Source organism: Haliaeetus albicilla, chromosome 14, assembly GCF_947461875.1.
Source record: "Haliaeetus albicilla chromosome 14, bHalAlb1.1, whole genome shotgun sequence".
Taxonomy (NCBI): Eukaryota; Metazoa; Chordata; class Aves; order Accipitriformes; family Accipitridae; genus Haliaeetus; species Haliaeetus albicilla.
Window position 1 is genome coordinate 866234 of NC_091496.1, and position 19620 is coordinate 885853.

The following is a 19620-nucleotide window of genomic DNA, read 5'->3' on the forward strand; positions in this document are numbered from 1 at the left end:
GTGGGAAGAGTGATCACCATTGAAAACTGAGACAGAAAATTGTTGAGTGCCTCTGCCTTCTCCATGTCAGTTGTCAGCAGTTCTCCCGTCTTATTTATTGGGGGGGGCGGGGGGGCAGCTGTGGATTTTCTTTAATCTCCTTTTCTGGCCAGTGTACCTGTAGAAGCCCTTCTTATTATTCTTCGCATCCCTTGCCAATTCATTGAGATTTCACAGACTAGGATGGTCCAGAAGAACTTTCCACCCAAACATCAACATAATCAACACCAGGATGCTTGCAGCCGACAGTGGGGGCAATGGCACACCATTACCCAAACCCAGGCAGCACCAACAAGACAGAAGAGGGAAGCTCTTGATGAAACACAGTTATCTCACTTGTGGAAGCAGCAGAATACCTACACATACATACACGCATGCACACAACACACATGTTGATTTCAGTATGCTCATTTTTCCATGAAGCACATGCAGCCTTCTACAATATGCAACGTAACTGCTGAAGCACATGAAAGTATACTGAAAACACAGGACAGAGGGACAGAAAAAAGTTCTACATGATGAAAGTTACGCCACTATGAATGCTCCATTTTGAGTTGTATCAAGAAACAAACTAGTATGTCTATAACATAATAAAAAATGTTCATGATTACTTCAAAAAAAATTATAATCTAGAACAGTAACTGCCCCATTCTGCAATGGTTAGTAATTAATTTACTTTAATCTGCTTCACTGTAGGCAAGCCACCAGAACTAACAAGGCACTTGTTCTTTATGAGCTATGGAGAGCTTAAAGAGAAGCACTCACAAGAAATGGGATCTCCCCATAAAGAACCTGAGCTACTGTAAAAATACTTGAGCAGCATTAATCACCAAACTGCAGTTCATCTAACAGGACCTACCACAATAAACAGAAACCAGAATAATCCACCTACTGAAATGATGGTATTGCCTTGTAGAGCCAGGAGCCCAGAATGAGGAAGCCCTTTCTTTTGGCATTAGGATATAAATCTACCTTCTTTCTGTAACTTAAAAAGTGCACTTCACCTCCTTCCAAAACATTGGTAAGAAAAAACACCTACTAAATAACAGGAAATGGGCTAAGAGAAACTGAAAACAGCTAGAGAGTTGCTGCGTATTATGAGCCCAATAAATGGTAAATACAATTTCTTCTTGTGATACATGACTTACAAATACTGAACACTGTTTCCTGCTTATGCTGTCTTTAAAGACACCTACACAAACTTGAGGAACCTCTAAATACTAAAATATTAAACACTAGAAGTCACTAATAAAGTTAAGGAATACAAGGTAACTGCACAGCAGAAGAGGTAGATGAAGAAACAGCAACATGAAAGAGTATCCTACTTTCTCTAACAATTTGTGGCATTGCACACCCCAATAAAGAAAAAAAAACAAACAGGAAATTAAATCAAATCAGGGCATCTTAGGCATCTGATGGAAAAAAAAAAAATTAAAAAAATTCAGATTTCCAGGACAAAGCATCCACTTCTTTGTGGTCTTAACTGCCAACTTTAAACATTTCCAATCATTAAGCATTAAACAGAGCTCTGTTCTCTAGTTTTAGGCTCTGGTAGGGGTGGTTAACGCAATTTCTGAACAATCTAACAAAGCAGGACTCTCTCGGGCCTTTTCACCCAGCATGAATGGGAGGGCTCTCTAAAGCTGAAAGGCACATTTTACTCCCTACTGCAAAAGCTGGTTTTGGAAATGGTAGCATCAAACAGACCCATGCAGGGAAGTCAGTAATAAGAGGTTAGGAAACGAACCATACTCTGTTCACCACAAGCAACTCGGTCACTATCAAAGCTGACAGTGTGCAGTTGTAACTGAATGTGGACAAAAGCAGAAGAGGCCCTCTCCAGAGCCTGTGCCTCTTCCCCAACAGCTAAAGCACTACTTGCTGGTCAGAGCAGAAAAAGGAACATCCTATCTATTCTGAGTATTTTTGTGGTCTGCATTGTTTCCTCCTGCAGAATTGCTGAATCTTCTTACAGAGCTCAGCTTGGTCTGTATGTCCTTGAAGTGTGAACTGCTTTCTGAATTCATTCCTTCATTCTTGTCAAGGAGGTTCCAGTCCTCAGAATAGTAGGACCTCAATGGCCTCTTGGCATCCCCCAAAACCCACCAACAAGAAGAGTATCATGACCATGTTCAAGATCCAACAAGCTACCACATCCAAGCCACCTATAGCTGTACAGCAGCAAAGAGGAGGGATCCCTACAAAGGCAGTAAGCACAACTAGCCGTCCCTCCGTCAGCAGGAATTTGAGCTTTCTTCCCATGCTTCTGCAGCATCTTTTAGTGCGCTGCAGCACTCAAAGATTTGAAAGACCAGTTTAGCCAGGTGCACTTGGTTTAATAGGTACATCTGTAGAAACCTGATGAATGCCTCTCTTCTCCAAAGAAAAACACACTTTTTCACAACTTTGACTCTTGGCTTTATGCCTTACTGATGCAGTGTCATCTGATGGAGAATTTCAGTTATCCAGATACAAAACCACTAAGAAGCATTAAAGTCTGCTAAGAGGACCCAAAATTTATTAACCTTTTGATTGCACACAGCTCTAGCAGATTCTAACAAGATCCGTTATTGACATTTCTGATCAGAAAAGCAATATAGTGTATCCATACAGTTGCGTGATTTCTCCTGCCTTCTTTCCCTGATAATCACTAACCTCCCATACACCTTCCTGGCACAAGTAATAGTTGACAAAACAGACAGGAACAGGTTAACTGCTTCGTCAACATCAGACACTGAATTTCTGTCACCATCAGGCCATCCTACTTCTTTCACTCTTTGACTGTAACTGCTGAACTATTTGACCGTCATCTCTAAGTGAAGATGACTTGGGCTTCAGGTCTCAAGCAATGATTGAGTGATACTTTCCACAAAACCCAGAAAAGTCAGGAGATACAGACTGAACACTAAGACACATCAGAAAGCAGTATGGAGAAACACTTCTCTAAAGTTTATAAAAGTCTGCTAGATAAACATATACCAACTAATTTACAGTCACATAACAGATACTACTGCCCTTCATTAAGCCTTCTTAGGATCTATGGTTATTTATTCTATGTCCAGAAAAACATTAGAGTATACTACAATGAGACTCCAATGTGCTGGGAGTTTCAGGGATATAACAATAAGTAACAAGGCCAAATCAGGAGTGTTAGAAGCAGCAGCCTAACCTAAAGTGCTAAAAGGATGAGAACATAGTCAGGAATTGTTTTTTCTAAGTATCTTCAATAGGAACAAAATCCTTCAAACTTGTATTTCAACAAACTGCTTTTCCTTAGATCTAGATGATGACATAGCCTATTCTGACACTAACAGAAGTACAACAGTTTTCATCTTGAAAGAGCTTTCCATTCTGAAGAGGGAAAAGTTTCTTAAATGAAGAATGCCCATTCCCCGCCCCCCTCCCCCCCAAGTTGTCATTTATATAAAAGTTTAGGGTGGACTTTTGATTTAATCCTTGATACTGCTTCAAGAGTGCATCTTCAGTGCTGAAAGCATCTTAAAGTACTGTCAGTTCCCCAACTATCCTTCTGCAAAGTGTTTGCTACCCTAGTTTGAAACTACTAATACTTTGCATCAACTTACTCCAGAAAGGAAGGCTTAGGTTTCCAGGCACACTGGATGCATTTTTGTTTTTTCCTACGCCCCATATAGGACTGAGAAGGAAAGGAAAGCGTTTATTAACTCAGTAGGAAAGAAGCCAAACAGAGCTCAAGCTTTAGCTTCCAACATCAGCTTCTGGCTAATGACAATCTCTCCCTTCTGTAAATGAAGAGGCTGTTATTATTTTCTTTAAATACAGTAACTCCTTTGGTCGGGATTTCTTAATTTCTTGGATCTTCTCAGAAAAAGCAGGCCTCAAAGAGCATTGAGATGCCTTATTGACACAGGAAGCAATACATTATGTCAGTCTTCAATGGCAACAGCCCCCTCCCAGAAGTACAGGACCTCAATGCTGGAAGGCAAGGCAAGAGTGATCTCTTCCCGGTAAACTGCCTCAGCCTTCTGTCATCATTTTGTCACAGAAAGTCTCATGAAGTCTCAATGAAGTCTCATGTTTGATAATTATCAGTGAATACATCCTATGAATATGCCTAATCTTTTTAAAGCCATTTGGGCTTGCAATCAGAAGTGTTCTCTGACCTTAAACTGTACCAAAGTTTCAAACTGTTTGGAAAAGTACTTTTTAAACCAGCTGTTTTGAATTCACTGCGTACCATTCCTCCTCCCACCCATGCTGAGTTATAAAACATAACTGCCTCACATTCACTTTCTCCATACCATCTCTCACAGACACATAGTGGAATACAAACTATTCAAGCAACACCAGTCAATTCTGAAAAACTAATAATCTATTAAAAGCAGAAGAAGGGAGTAAAGTAAAAGTATAAAGACAATGTTGATCACAAGGCTAAAGTGGAGTAAACAGTTTTATCTGCCTACAGCAATTACATTGTGTGCATTAAAATCACCACTTTAAGTTAAAATTGTTTAAGAAATACATGAGGATTGTATAAGTTAAGGAGTAGGACAAGTTAAAAACTTCAAGCTGTATAGAGCAGATGAATTGAGAAAGCTGCTCTGTAAGGTCAGTTTTTAGGAATTGTGAAATTGGAAAGCTACAATACAGCTTTTTTATATATAAGAAGTTAAAAATTAAGTCTCAGTCTTTGTTTTAATCTGATCTCTACACTAAAATAGTATCTTTATAAAACTTATTTAAAAAACAAGAAAGTGCAAACAAAAAGGAGCATTTGGCAAAAATGATAACTTTTTCTTATGAGATGATGTGTAAGTTCCTTGGATAAACTCAAGGAAGAGAATAGAGACCTAAGTGCTTGTTGGACCATAACTAAATAGTTACCATTCAAAATGAATTTGAATTTTCTCATTTTACTAACCATATTCAACTATATAGCTGTCATTCTTTCACCTAACCTCATACCACAAAAAGATCATTCCTGCCATCTACCATGGTTCACTTATTCAACCCATACTTAAGTTTTCAATTTTGTAAAACTGAGGAAGCCCTGAGCTGCACAAGGATGTTACAGAGATTAACAGCTGTCAACAGCTTAAAATAAGCTTTCCATAACTGGGTATTTCTTCACCAAGCTGTTATCCCCCACCACCAGCCTGGCTTTATTTGTAGCCGAGGCAGAGTTTGTCTGAGATACCAAAAGGCTGCTTACAGCCATGTAGACATTCAAAACAATCCCTGTTACACAGCTTCTCAAGTTTCACTTTCCTTCCTTAAACAACAAGTAAAAAAGAGCTAAATCAGAATATGAGAACATGAGGATAAACATGTTAGGGTCAAGGTTCACATTCTTGCCGCTCAAGATAACTCCTGCTATTTTTCTTTTAAAGCTGTTTCTAGCTCTTTTATTTGGGGAAAAAAATTAAATGTACTCATTATAACTGCTATAATGACACTTGTCCAGTCTGCAACTTTTCTTCAGCAGTGGAAAAGGCAGCAAGAGACAACATACACCGCTTACCTCTAGCAAATGCAGATGCTAGAGATCTCCCTGTTCCAGTTCCAGCAGGAGTCGGGACTGCTCTCCAGGCTCGGAAGCCCAGCTGGGTTTTATACCAACTGCTCAGTCTGTGGGGATTAGACATCTTTATGGAAGTACAGATCAGAGTAATGTGGAAGGAGCTGACAGAAGGCCATCGAGCAATTCTGCCTCCCAATCAGCTAAGCCATGCTGTTCATACTGGTTTGTAAGGGACTCAAGGCTTTAATTTTCCTAAGTGCTTTGATCAGCTGTGAAACAATTCCCAGTACTGACCTTTTAACACTTTCCAATTGTCTCCAAATTACATCAAAGAATCACTCTTGTTCACACTTAGCTTTTGATTCAGGTTTTTTATAGATGTAAAATAAAAGATCCAAGCTGCTTATTTTCAAGCAGTTAATTCAATCACATTGGTACAGTTGACAGGTAATTCTATCTGGGCAACAAGTTTACTGAACAGCTTCCTTGAGATCTGATTTACACTCAAAATAAGCCAGGTATATTTTCAATCTTTATGCATAAATAGCACTTTCACTGTTCTCTACATCTTTAATGCTGTAATACCACAGAGTACCACTTTGTAGAGTCTTATTGAAAGACAGCTACAGAGCAAGAAAGGAGGGTCTGACAACCTGGTCTTGGCAGGAGCAAGCTACAAACTGCAAAACAAGCAGTAGGGAGAAACAGTCCTACAACTTATCATTGTGCTCTGCTCTGCTATGACAATCATCTTTGGTGTCAAAATAAAATTCACAGCTTAGTCCTCCAATTTGCTAGCTTTCTTCTGTTCTTGCTTGGAGTTGCGAAACTTAAGACTTTTTGAGAGCTAGGTGTGCTCTATCACATTGAAGGAACAAGCCATTTCACTGAAGGCTGCCACCAGCAGGAAGGTCTGAAAAATCATGCCATTAAAAAAAAAAAAGAAAAAAAAGAAAGGACAAATTTCATATTGCAATTCACAGGAAGAAACATGTCAGGTTCAGAACATTTTGAAGATCGATTTCTTTTCATTTATGATAATGAACACATTTTAAGGAAGTCAGGTACTGTCCAGACACACAGGGAGGAGGGACCATCCCCGCTCTATGCAGTGGGGGGAGGGGGGTGTGTGAAAAACACATTAGGCTACTAAGCAGACTGAGAACAAGAGAAAAAACTGAATAAAACAGAGGTGGCAAAAGGTGCTCCTTGTTTGATATTTTTAAACAGCAAGTGTATTAATTGTTGCAAACTTTTTGTAAACTCATTTTTAAACTTTGTCTATAACAGCGCTCACCTGTGTGAGCCAGGGAAGAAGAGTTTTGTCACAGCAAGGTTTGCTCTCTTCAGTGTGTTCAAATCAATAACACATCCCTTCATCCTCCTCATATTTTGTGGGTAAGAAACATAATATGCACAATTCTGAGGAGGCCTGGTTTGTCTTGTAATTCTGTACAGGAACATGGAAATTAAATATTTCCTACATTTTTTCAAACAAGTTAAATATCACAACCTTTCCCTTTTATTATTAAAATTAATTAACTGTATGTATTAGAAACTGGTACTACTTCACTGAAGTACTGGTACACTCAGGTTCTAATCCAGATGAGGCCCAACTCATATCAACAAAAAGTACCTTTCTCCTGATGTCTGCCACATCTCAGGTGTTAGTACTTTAGCTTAGGTCATCAACAGTAAAACTAGAAACATCTTTTGCTTTTTCAGGCAGACATCTCAAAGCCCTTCAAAGTTGCTTATATTCTCTCCGGAGTTATCTAATTAAAGGGAAAACCATCATGATTTAAGGTAAGACATTTTCTATAACTATATGCTGCCATTTTTGAAGATTAACTGCTTTATGGAGAGCATTTTAAATTTGATACATGTAGAATTAAACTGTCATTCAAACACCTGCTATTTGCCAACAATACACTGCAGGAATTTTTTAATATTTAGAAGGTATGCAGAAGCTTTAGTCAAGAACCAGAAGAACACACAAGGCAATCCCTGGCTGCATACTGGTCCTGGGGTAGATGATTAACAACATAAACATTAAAAAAAAAAATCTCCTCTTACCATGTATGTTTCAAAGTAATTGCTACTTTTCATCTTATTCCTTATACGAGTAGAATGCCAAAAGTCTCCTTGCTCCTCTGCAAGGCCTGTAATGACTGTTTCATACAACCCCTTTTGTCTCACTTCATCTCATCCTTCCACTTATCAGTGATTTTCACTTTGTGGCCTGCATTTTATTTAACAATTCTGTTGGGGGGAAGCAGAGGGCTGTCTTTTTAGACGCTTCACGTGAGTACCATTAAGTTTGGTACAAAGGCCTCTACCTTGTCTAGAAAACATCAGGTGGAGTCTGCAAAAATAATAGATGACTAAAATTCACCAACTGAAAAACTAGTAGTTCTACATATCACAAAACTTATAGCATCTTGCAATGCTGCTTTGGCTGCCATTAAAAAAAAAAAGTTACACTGCATCTCCTACTTCCCCTAAAACTTTGGGTGAATTTTTGTGTTACTCTATTATCTGAATTCTATATTTGCATTATTTTGCCCTGGATTATTACTGTAGTCAGTTCTGTAGTTACCAAAGGCTACCCTGAGCCTTACTGAATATGGGCACACATACAAAAAGTCCACAGCATTTTCCAACCTTTTAGAATGTTCTCAGTACTCCAAGACCAGTAAAAATGAACACGGATGGCCAGCAATCACCACAGGCGACTCCTTCTGGAAACCAGGAGGAAATTACCAAGATTTACTGATTCTTTTATTTAAGCCTATTTAAGCCGATTCCTGATAAAATGAAACATTTAACATTTTCCACTTAGTTACTAAGTGGAAACACATGGAAATGCTGAGAGAAGTACATTATCCTACTTGTTTCCAAAAAGAAAGTATTTTTGAATACTTCTTTCCCGTAACATCCTTTCTGTTGTAAAAATACAAAGGACAAACATAACTTCAGCAGCTATATCACAGCTGAAGAGTCTTCCTAAGTCCCATTTAATTCAATCTGCCTCTTTAGTCTCAACAGGCATGGATTCCTGATGTGAATTTTGAGGTTATCTTATGCATTTTTTTTTTCTAAGTTTTAGTACAAAATCTCCTTTATTTCCTCTATAAGCATAAATAATTTTATGCTTTGCTACACAGAGAAAAAGAAAAAAAAATCCCTAGATAACTCTTTGAAATTGCAGTATCTGAGAAAGTTTTAGAACACACCTGCAAGTCAGATGGTAATAGATCACCAGGACTAGACAGCATTCACCCAAAAGCTCTACACCTTTAAAAAGCAGCTACCGAACAACTAATTGCAGGGCATAAAGTATCACTTTATTTAACCTGGTGAACTTGAAGCCTAAAACTAGCTTTTTAAGCAAACTGTTACACAATTTAAAAAATCCACAACAAAAACATACAGATGGACAAGGACAGTACAATCGATAGTTTATCTGAATTCCCACAGAAGTATTTTGCATGGGCTTCTCCAAACAACTTTAAAGAAAAGCTCACTTTCTTTTGTGAATCAGCAGCTGCTTAAAACATAAGAAATAAATCAAAAGCAAATTTAAAAAAAAAAAAAAAAATAGAAAAAGGCAGCAAGTAGGGTCCCAAAAGAAACAGTGGTGCTCAATGTATTTATAAGTGATCTCAGAAGAAAGATGAATAGCAAGGTGGAAACATTTACTAGCGACAGAAAAATTATTTAGCTTAAACCTACCAAAGCTGTCACAAACAGCCGCAGAATGATTTCATGTTAATAAGCAATGAGACAATGAAATGGCAGATTTAACTTGGTGCTTACAAAAGTAAGTACTAGTCATAGGAGAAAACCCACCACTGAACAACAACCACTAAGTCAGTTAACATCACTCTGATCGGGGACCTGTGGCCATCCAGTGCTTCCAGACAAAAGTGCCCAAATCTTTATTCTGGGCACACTAAGAAAACAAATACTTGTAGGGTTTATAAACATCACCAACAGGTATTTGAGCAGCAATTGCATCACTTCAGGCGAATTTGTCTTTTTGAAAACAGGACAAGCAGGGGATAAGCAATTTGTCCCTGTCCACTATGTCCTGACTGGCAAATCCTTTCCTCTGGGCTTGGTTCAGTCTAATCCAGGAGCATTCTGTGACCAGTCAATGTCTGCAGTGTCCTCTGGATCCTCAGGAAGTCTCTCGCTCTCCACCAGTTCTGAAGCCAGGCTGTCCATCTGCCCCTTGCTCATCCGAGATGTATCCCACGCTCTCCTGTGCCGCAAGTTTCTTTCCTGCTGAACTTTCACACACTCGCGCTCTTCTGCCTGCCCCATCCCATATTCTGGGAAATTCTTCCCCCAAGTATGCTCAGATGATCCCAGGAAGGAGCTATTTCCCCTCCTTCCAGATGGCTTTGCCTGACCTGAGTGCCACAGCCAGGACAAAGCAAACAAGCAGCCCTCCTTTGTGATGCATGGCAATCCTTTTGAAGAAACATGACATTTTAACATACAAATAGAACAGATCCTCTTTGTTATATCTATTTGGAAATGATCTTGGAGCCACTGTTCAAGGATCTCAATAGAGATCAGCAGCCAAAGAGGTAAAAGTAATGTCAAAAGTCATTATAAGAAAGAATAAGCAAGTAAACAGAAGGCATGACATCATTTGACTATCATGTGTTTGCATCTTGAGTGCTGGTCTGGTTAGCTTCTCTCAGAAGAGATAGTAGAGCTCAAACAAGTACAGCTGGTCTGATTAGCTTCCCTTAAAAGAGATTGAGTGGAACGTGAAACAGCACAGCTTCTAATGGAAGATGCATTAAACTTGACTTGATACATGACTACAGCTCAGAAAAACAACAGATACAGAGAAAGGCATGAATGGTATTAAGGAGGTGAATAGAATGTGATTTACAGCTTCCTATAAACCCAAGAATGGGCACACCTCACAAAGTTATCAAGCGACCAGCAGGCAGAATGAAACACTAACGTTCTGCATGGGAAGAAGAAACCCTGTGGAACTTGCTGTCATAGATGGTTATGGAGTACAAAAGCTCAACTGAGCTCAAAAACTCAGCTGGTTACACCAGTTCATAAAAAAACAGGTTTATGAATGACCCTCAAATATTTTACAGCCACTGCTGTTTCAGAAAAGACACTAACCTGGGTGAGTGGCAGAAAGTGGGAGTGCCTACCCTACATTTATACCTGTTCTGAACTTCTCCCAAGTACACCATTAGCAGGAGCAGGTATCAGAGGGTCCTGAGCCAGCTGGACCTGTAATTTGCCAGACTGGGCTACATTGTTATTTCCGACTTCTATTTTTTTTTCTATATATCTCACTGGCATAGATGACTACAAATGTCTGGGTACCATCCACATGCTCTAGTTCCCAAATGGCTTCCAGAACAATTTTCATAGAGCCACGGAATGGTTTGGTTTGGAAGGGACCTTTAAAGGTCATCTAGTCCAACCCCCTTGCAATGAGCAGGGACAGCTTCAACTAGATCAGGTTGTTCAGAGCCCCGTCCAACCTGACCATGAATGTTTCCAGGGATGGAGCATCAACCACCTCTCTGGACAACCTGTGCCAGTGTCTCACTACCCTCATCATACAAAATTTCTTCCTTCTATCTAGGCTGAATCTACACTCAATTTTCACCAGTTTCAAGCCATCAGGTCTGACATGCAACATAAATATAATCAGCTCCATCAGCAGTAGCATCTTTATTTACAGCTTATCTAAAACCTGCACTTTTCTGCAACAAAACTTAGGGTCTCCTCCTTCTTTTAGGAGTTTTAAGAATGCCTTTAATTCACAACCTGTTCCCGCTGGGAAACCTTGCTTTATGTAAAAACTCTTGCCTTTGTAGCATTGAGAAAGCTCTTCCTAACTGAATTACCAACAGGAAAACAACCACGTCAGCCATCTCCACTGCTGGCACCAGGAAGGATTGCAGTGCTCCCACAAGCAGCCAGTCCATCTCCAAATAATCCTAAGGCAGTGAATCCCCAATGTGATTACATGCTGCGTGAAAGGGCAGTTCCTCTTGTTTGCTTTAAACTGCCTGCTTGATAACTTTGTTGGATGCTTCCAATTTCTCACCTTAGGAAAACCTGTGAGTAATCACAGCCTATTCACTTTCACTACCCCAATGACAAAATGTATGATGTGTCATTTCCATATTGTTACTTCCTGGAACAGCCACAAGCAGTTCCCAGAAGTATAGATAGCCATCAGAAAGACAAAAAGAAGTTCCATCTTCCTCCCATCAATTATATACATTAAATTAGAGCGTAACTTTGGAGAAACACTTACCAGTTAGACCTGGGTTTGGGGAGTAACCTGACCAACATACCATGACTAGACTGCACACTCAACAGCAGAAGAACTGAGCTTCTCAGTTGTATGTAACCTGCTCTGAATCTCATCAGCAGGACCATCCCAGTGACACTACAGTTCCCTCTCAAATGACTCCAGGTGTCAAATATCAAGAACAATCTCACTAGCGAACATCAGAACGCATAATATAGCATTATAAAGCATGTTGTCATTGCTGAGCTTAAAAAGGAAAGGTAGATGTGCATACCTTCAGTAGAAGTTATTTCAAATGTGAAATCTTCTCCACGGACAGAGAAACATTTGGGTTACAGTTCCTGGAATATACCCAGCTTCAGAAAATTATTTTCATCCAGTGTGAATTCTCTCTCAAGCTTCCTATCCTGGAAAATATTTTTAAAAGTTAGTATTAACCAAAGGTAACTGAGGGCCAGAGATTTTTTTTTCCCCCCAAACTTCCACATAACCTTTCAGCCCAAAGAAAAATTTGAGGAAGACTATAGGTGGCTAACACTCTTTGCAAAGCCATCACTACCACCATGTCAGACATACTCCTTTCAGTTACCGCCCCTTCTGTAGCACAGGGCAAACGTGAACCTTCATACCAAGCTGTGACAAGGCAGGGGTTAAAAGCCCCTTCCCTTCATAGCCCTTGGACTCAGCTGTGAGACTTGTACCTCATTCAAGAACATGTTTGTTTTCTTGACATCACTTCAAAAGAAAGTTATAGGTTGTCAAGGAAACCTAATGGTCATTTTCACTTGTTCCAAGAATAACTGCAGCAACAATACACGTATTTCACATTTGGTCTGGGGCCCTCATCACCTTAAGGAGGCAGTGAGGCATCCAGAAGAGAGTTCACCGTGGTTTCAGAAGGGGATTCACAGAAGGGAAGCCAGCAAGAGAACCTAGCTTGGCTTAGCCTGCCGAGCTCCCCCCCCAGTTGACAGAACTGGGTTTTAACCAAGCCTATCTCTGAATCCAGGTATTCCTTTTGTGCTGTGGGGTTATGACCAAACAGAAAATACCAGCAGTCAGTCCCTACATCAAATAATAATATTCCCACACTATCCCAATAAAAAGAGTACACTCCCATTATTAGGGCAAATACTCTCCATATCCAAAAAGCCTTGCAAACCTCAATGTCAGAAGCCAGAGAAGGCATGACAGTGTTAACACAGCACTAGCAGAAAGAACAATGTATTTTCTCATCTTCTTATCAGTAATTACTTAATTGGAGGTACAATATTCACCCAAAACTGAAGTAACCAATTTGAAGGGACAGTTCACAATTTTACTGTGCCTATTTGATGCCTTCTTTTTTCCCAGCATTTGTCCTACAAAGTCTTCTAAACATTATAAATGATAAACTGAACATAAAACAGTGCAGCATAGATTTAAAATCATAACCTGAGGCCCAACAATTAAAGTGCTGCTCTGAAAACAGACTGAATTGTTTTGCAACGAAATCACCATATACCTCAGATGTATTTAGAATACAGCAAGCATACTGACAAGAGCTTGAGAAAAAAAGCTACACTTTTTGATTCTACGTATCCCCCATAAAAGTAAAACTCTATTTTGGAAATTAATTTTTAGTTGTGGGTATCTGATGTATTTCTACTTAAAAGCAAAGTGTGAGAAGAAAAGCTCTGAATAATGACTTTAAGTTTGGTAGAATGCAGTTATTATTTAGAAGCTACTTTGTTAATGAATTTCAAAACATCTGCATGATTCTGACACTTTTGTTTGTTGTGCTTGTGGTCAAGATAAACCATGCTTCACTCCAAGGCTCCACAAGGTATGTAGTATTACTTCAGCCCCAATTCTGTTAAGCTTGTGCTTAAATCCCAGCACAACAAGCAGTCCTGTTGGACTTACTGATCCCAAAAGCCAGGCACACATTTACAAGTGAAGGTGGTCAGCAGAACAGCAAACCAACTCCACGTACAGAGTACCCCACGCTCCCTCAATGCTTTCTTTAACACCGAGTCCATATAGTGAGACACGTGAAGAACAGGAGCAAGTACCCATCTTGCTCTTGCTGAAAGTGCTTTTCACAGCAGTAATTGCGTCTTAAGGACACAATCAAGTTGCACCTTACTGAAATGGCCTTCCTGGATTATGGAACTACAGAAGCAACCCTAAGTGACATTGTCTTTCTGACTTGAAAAAGAGTAATAATTTAATCTCTAACATTTCAAGTGACTGACATCAGCCTCAAAGATCTGTCATTGTCATGGTTTAACCCCAGCCAGCAACTAAGCACCACGCGGCCGCTTGCTCACTCCCCCCAACCCAATGATAATAACAACAATATAATGACAATACTAATAAAAGAACTGGAATATACAAAATAAGTGATGCACAATGCAATTGCTCACCACTTGCTGACCAATGCCCAGTTAGTTCCCAAGCAGTGACCCCCTCAGGCCAACTCCCCCCAGTTTATATACTGGGCATGACGTCACACCGTATGGAAAACCCCTTTGGCCACTTTGGGTCAGCTGTCCTGGCTGTGTCCCCTCCCAACTTCTTGTGCCCATCCAGCCAGAGAAGCTGAAAAATCTTTGACTTAGTCTCAACACTACTTAGCAACAACTGAAAACATCAGTGTGTTATCAACATTCTTCCGGTACTAAATCCAAAACATAACACTATACCAGCTACTAGAAAGAAAATTATCTCTATCCCAGCCAAAACCAGGACAGACTTCTTTAGTGTTTATGCTATATTCATCTCAATTTTTCTTCAATTTCTGCAATTATTTTTTAATTGAAATAGTTACTGAATAAATTTCCAGGTAAGAGTGGTAGGACAACAGGATCTGCTGCATTTCAACACAGTTGAAAAAGATTTGGGTAGTGTGGTTAATTACTTTCTTACATTCTGAACACATACTGCTGAGATTTCAGCCTTATTCTCTTCTGAGATGTGCTTTATTTTATCTGACAACTGATTTGAAACAAAGCACAATAAAGTAATTTAAGAGTTCATATTTTCTACCTTCTCTCCTAGTGATTTTAAATTTTTTGCTAAACTCACTGCATGTTAACCAGCTGCATATACAGACATGTTAAAACATATAGCATAATTTACCTGTATAGAAGTTAAGTTTTAAAGTCAAATCATGGACAGGTTCTATGTCATTAAAAACAAAGTGTCTCGTTTTTAACAGGAGAAATCATCCACCTCAAAATAACAACTAGTATCTCCCATGATTTCCTGAAATAGGGTAGAGAGAATAAACCCTCAAACACACTCCCTGTACTAGAAATTTTAGAGGAAATGTAATCTAACTTAGGCTATGAATTTTAAAATATACTCCAGACTACGCCGTGATTCCCTACAGTGCAGACACAGTAGTAGCAAGGCGAATGGACAGCTATTAGCAAATTCTTTTTAAAAGGCTTCTGTATGGAGACAGAAGCATTCCTAGGTTCCACAATGAAATAATTAAGGACATGTAGCTTCAGAAAAGCAGAACCACCACAAGTCTTACTGGTGTCACAGGAACTCCCATCTTTGGGAAAACCACATCACTTTACAGAACACCTAAATATGAGTTAGTGCCACTGTAATCCAACAGTACGATACAGCTTTTCCATTTGGGGAGATACAACTTTGAATTAGGTTAAATTTGAGCTGACTACCTTCCTTATTCCAACAGCACATTTTTGATTCTTTGGAAACCAAATGTTTGTAGATGCTGCTGTGGTAGACCTGCACGTATTCTTCAGGCCTGCAGCACACACATCCCAAATGGCTTTCACTGCGAACTTCTCACTGGTAAGGCAACGTGCCTAAAAACAATCAATAGCAAACTGATTATTGTAAATGACAATCTAATCAAAAGAATTCACTGCCATGCCATAAAAGCTAAGCATTTTGTAAAATTCTACAGATCTCTGGTTTAAATGGATAATGGAGCTTTGGACAGCTCAAACATGCAGTTGGAAACACTGCAAAAGAACAAACACAAATCCTCACGATGTACAGAACAAGCCAGCTGCTCAGCGGCTGTTGTTGTGTAGCTGCTTATGGAGAGAGGGGTTCATGGTGGGATTTGGGGATGGGAGAAGTTGTCTTGTTCTTTTAAGTTAGCTTTGCATTCCAAAAAGAAAAGTTTTTCACATGTGCTACACGTCACTACCTGAGACAGGACATAAACAGATCCTGCCTGACAAATCCTAGTAAGCCCTGTACTCCTCTGCATCCTCATCTGCAGGCACTGCACGAGCCTGCTTTCACATTCTGGCACAGGACAGCCACGGCTCTGCTCCAAAGAGCCTCCAAGGGCCGAGCCCCACTGACTAACACTTACCTGCACATTACCACCTCCCCAAATTCAGCATTTCATGCCACCATGTGGTGTCATTACTTTGTCATCACTACCTGCCTTGTAATCACACATCCCTGAAAAAACGGAATACTCTTAGTTATGCAAGCAACTGCTAAAGTTGTTATACAAAGAATGAGAGGCTGATAAATCTACTGTTCAGCATTACTTAATGATTTCCAGCTTCAAAGTAGTCGCACGCCAGCCAAAGCTTTCCAACAGTCATTAGAACCAACAAGGCAGAAAAAAAATTGAACCACTTTCACTTTATGAAAGAACATTGGCAAAACGCCCAAGTAACTTGCCCGAAGTTTAGTGTGAGCAAAATCTAAAGGAATTCAAGAGACTGCTGATTTACAGCTCCTTTCATTAGACAGCATTTGTTTCCAAATATCCATAATAACTAAAAATAGCTATGTGTCTTTCATATAGAGACATGCTTCCAAACTATCGTGGTTTAACCCCAGCCAGTAACTAAGCACCACACAGTCACTCTCACTTACTCCCCCCCACCCAGTGGGATGAGAGAATTGGGGAAAAAAGAAGTAAAACTCATGGGTTGAGATAAGGACAGCTTAATGGAACAGAAAGGAAGAAACTAATAATGATGATAATAATAATAAAATGACAATACTAATAAAAGAACTGGAATATACAAAATAAGTGATGCACAATGCAATTGCTCACCACTTGCTGACCAATGCCCAGTTAGTTCCCAAGCAGTGACCCCCTCAGGCCAACTCCCCCCAGTTTATATACTGGGCATGACGTCACACGGTACGGAAAACCCCTTTGGCCACTTTGGGTCAGCTGCCCTGGCTGTGTCCCCTCCCAACTTCTTGTGCCCCTCCAGCCTTCTTGCTGGCTGGGCAGGAGAAGCTGAAAAATCTTTGACTTAGTCTCAACACTACTTAGCAACAACTGAAAACATCAGTGTGTTATCAACATTCTGGTACTAAATCCAAAACATAACACTATACCAGCTACTAGAAAGAAAATTAACTCTATCCCAGCCAAAACCAGGACACAAACATATTAACAAATTAAAATACCAATCAAGAGTGAAAGTCCAGTTTGTATATAGCTTAGTTCTAAGTCACTGTGAAACTAAAGTATGTTGCAGCTTTTCTGTACATTTTTCTTCAAACACTCTATGAGTAGAGCCTATCTTCCCTACCACTGCTTCTCCTTGCAGTCCTTAAGACAGAGGGGTTTTGAGAGATATTCCACAGCCTTTTTATGGAATCTGCTCAGATAACTAAGAAAAGCTCATTAACAAGCAGTCTAAAATCCACTATATAAACCTCTACAAGGCCTCTGAAAGAGCATTTACACTTCAGCAAGTTATTAAAAAAAACATTAAGAATATCCCAGCTTCTTAACTACCTCCTGAGCCCTCTTCAGGAAATTTCCACCTGAAAAAAAGACTTGCTGAAGGATCTGCACAACCTAGTATATGTACCCTTCTATTACTTTGGGTAGCATGTGCCAAGGTAACATATATAATAATGGAAAACCAGAGACAGTATAGGCACTATGCAGGAAGGACTGGCACTATACACCCGCAGCTCAGCCTCTCTGCTAGGAATCGACCTGGGTCCAGCAGAGTTGGGCAGCTCTAGCTCAGCATCCCCCCAGCTGTGCCCATCTCCTCAGGCTCCCAAGGGCCACGCAAACACACAGAAATAGTTCAGGGCTGAGGCAGCAGGCTCCCCGACATCTCTGCTGGAGAAGGGCGACTCAGACCCAACCCTATGAGCCTGCAGAAGTCAGCCTGAATCCAACTAAGACAGCAGCATGCCTGCAGCATGGGCACCAAGAGACCTTGGATGCTTCTTGCAGTGCTCCTCTGCTTAAAAAAGAGACATTAAAAACAGAGCACATGTAAGGAAGTTGTTGGTAAGTGGAGAACTCTCCTTGGGCTCCTCCTGCTTTGGTACCTGCTTCTATGGGGGAAACAGGGAGAAGCGATCGAGCTGCACCAAGGCACCTGGAGGCTGGAACTCCACTTCCCTGCAGTGAATCCATACGCACAATTTCTGTGAACTACTAGTAACAGAGGTTTGTTTATCCAGAAGAGGCATTTGGAGAAGAAAACATTGAGAAGTAGAATTCCTACATAAAAATAATCAAAAGGTTACTTAACTCTTAAAAAGGCAATGTGAAAGCAAAAGAGCATCTCTGGCTAGCTATTCTAATGGCTTGGGCACAGCAAGAGATGTAAGCATATGAAAAAAGGACATGCATGTTTTGATAATACTATATAAAAAGCAGCTACTTTAAAAGAAATCTAAAGTCTTCCCACTGCCTTAGCTACTTTCATATGGTTGATCAGAAATATCAAGCAAGATTAACTAAATTTAACCTTTTACAGAAGCTATGACATCCCTCAAGACTTTATTAATGAAGTTAGGATTTTTGTCATGCAAACTAAGAAAAAAAAAAAAGCATTTCTACAGGGTATCTCCATTGCAATTAAAGAGCTAAACAAAGGAACAGGTAGCTTACATAAAAACACTAACAGCCACAAACAATTCTCTAGTCAGTTTTATCTTCACTTGCATATATTTTGGAATTCATTCAGCCACTTCCCACCTACTTTAAGAGCAGTCACGAAAAAAATTATCATAATCCAAAGGAAAGACAAGCCCAGCATAAAGCAGTCATCCTTTCCATGTTTTCTTCTCCAGTGCAACAAGTGAGAAATGCAAGTACTATTTAAGACAGTCCAGAGGCTTGCCCATTGATGGGATTTTATACTATCAACACTTGCATCAAGTTTCTGAAGCTGGACTTTGAGATCATCAACTCTTTCCTAACCCTACTTCTCTCAAGATAACACCGCCAGGAATTCAGGGATAAAATTCTGTAATAGCTGTAAAATTGTCAAGGAGAATAATGGAAAAGCTTATTTATTATTTTGAAAAGATGAGTGAAAAATCAGGATACTTTTTAGGTCTTCTAGAAAGCTGTCAAGAGTTCACCCTCCACAAAAGACAATAACTTGTCCATAGGTCTTCAGTACATTGCTGTCAGCTCTACCATCTGCATTGCTCCACAGGCACTCAGACATCAAGATTGTTTGACAAAGCTGTGGCCTTATACCCAGTATAGGTATCTTATTTGTAAATTAATTCATAGGCACTAAGGAAAAGACTCCCTGACAGTATTCTGCTGGACATGGGCACCACACTAATCCTCAGCTAGAACTGCAAAATTAAGATAAACATCAAACGACTGAGATTACTACTCCAGATATTCTAGACTAATTTTAGTCCACAAAATCCTGCATCCTGCTACTAATCTACATGCAGCCCCAAGACCACTTAGATGATGTTTGGTCTTTTCCACTTCCTCATTTCTTAAAAGAAGAAAATAAATAAATAATAAAATAAAAATCCATCC

At 39.7% G+C, this 19620-nt stretch overlaps 1 protein-coding gene across 4 annotated transcripts in view; it reads right to left on the reverse strand.

The window, feature by feature from the left end:
* The window catches only part of PPP6R2 (protein phosphatase 6 regulatory subunit 2), a 122614-nt gene that overhangs the window by 79108 nt on the left and 23886 nt on the right, over nt 1-19620 (reverse strand). For 3 of the 4 annotated variants that reach the window (XM_069801435.1, XM_069801433.1, XM_069801437.1), the window contains exon 2: nt 12127-12259. The exons of the other annotated variant lie outside the window; for it this stretch is intronic. The gene's annotated coding sequence lies outside the window, so the exon portion shown is untranslated. The remainder of the gene's footprint in view (nt 1-12126; nt 12260-19620) is intronic. 4 annotated transcript variants of the gene reach the window in all.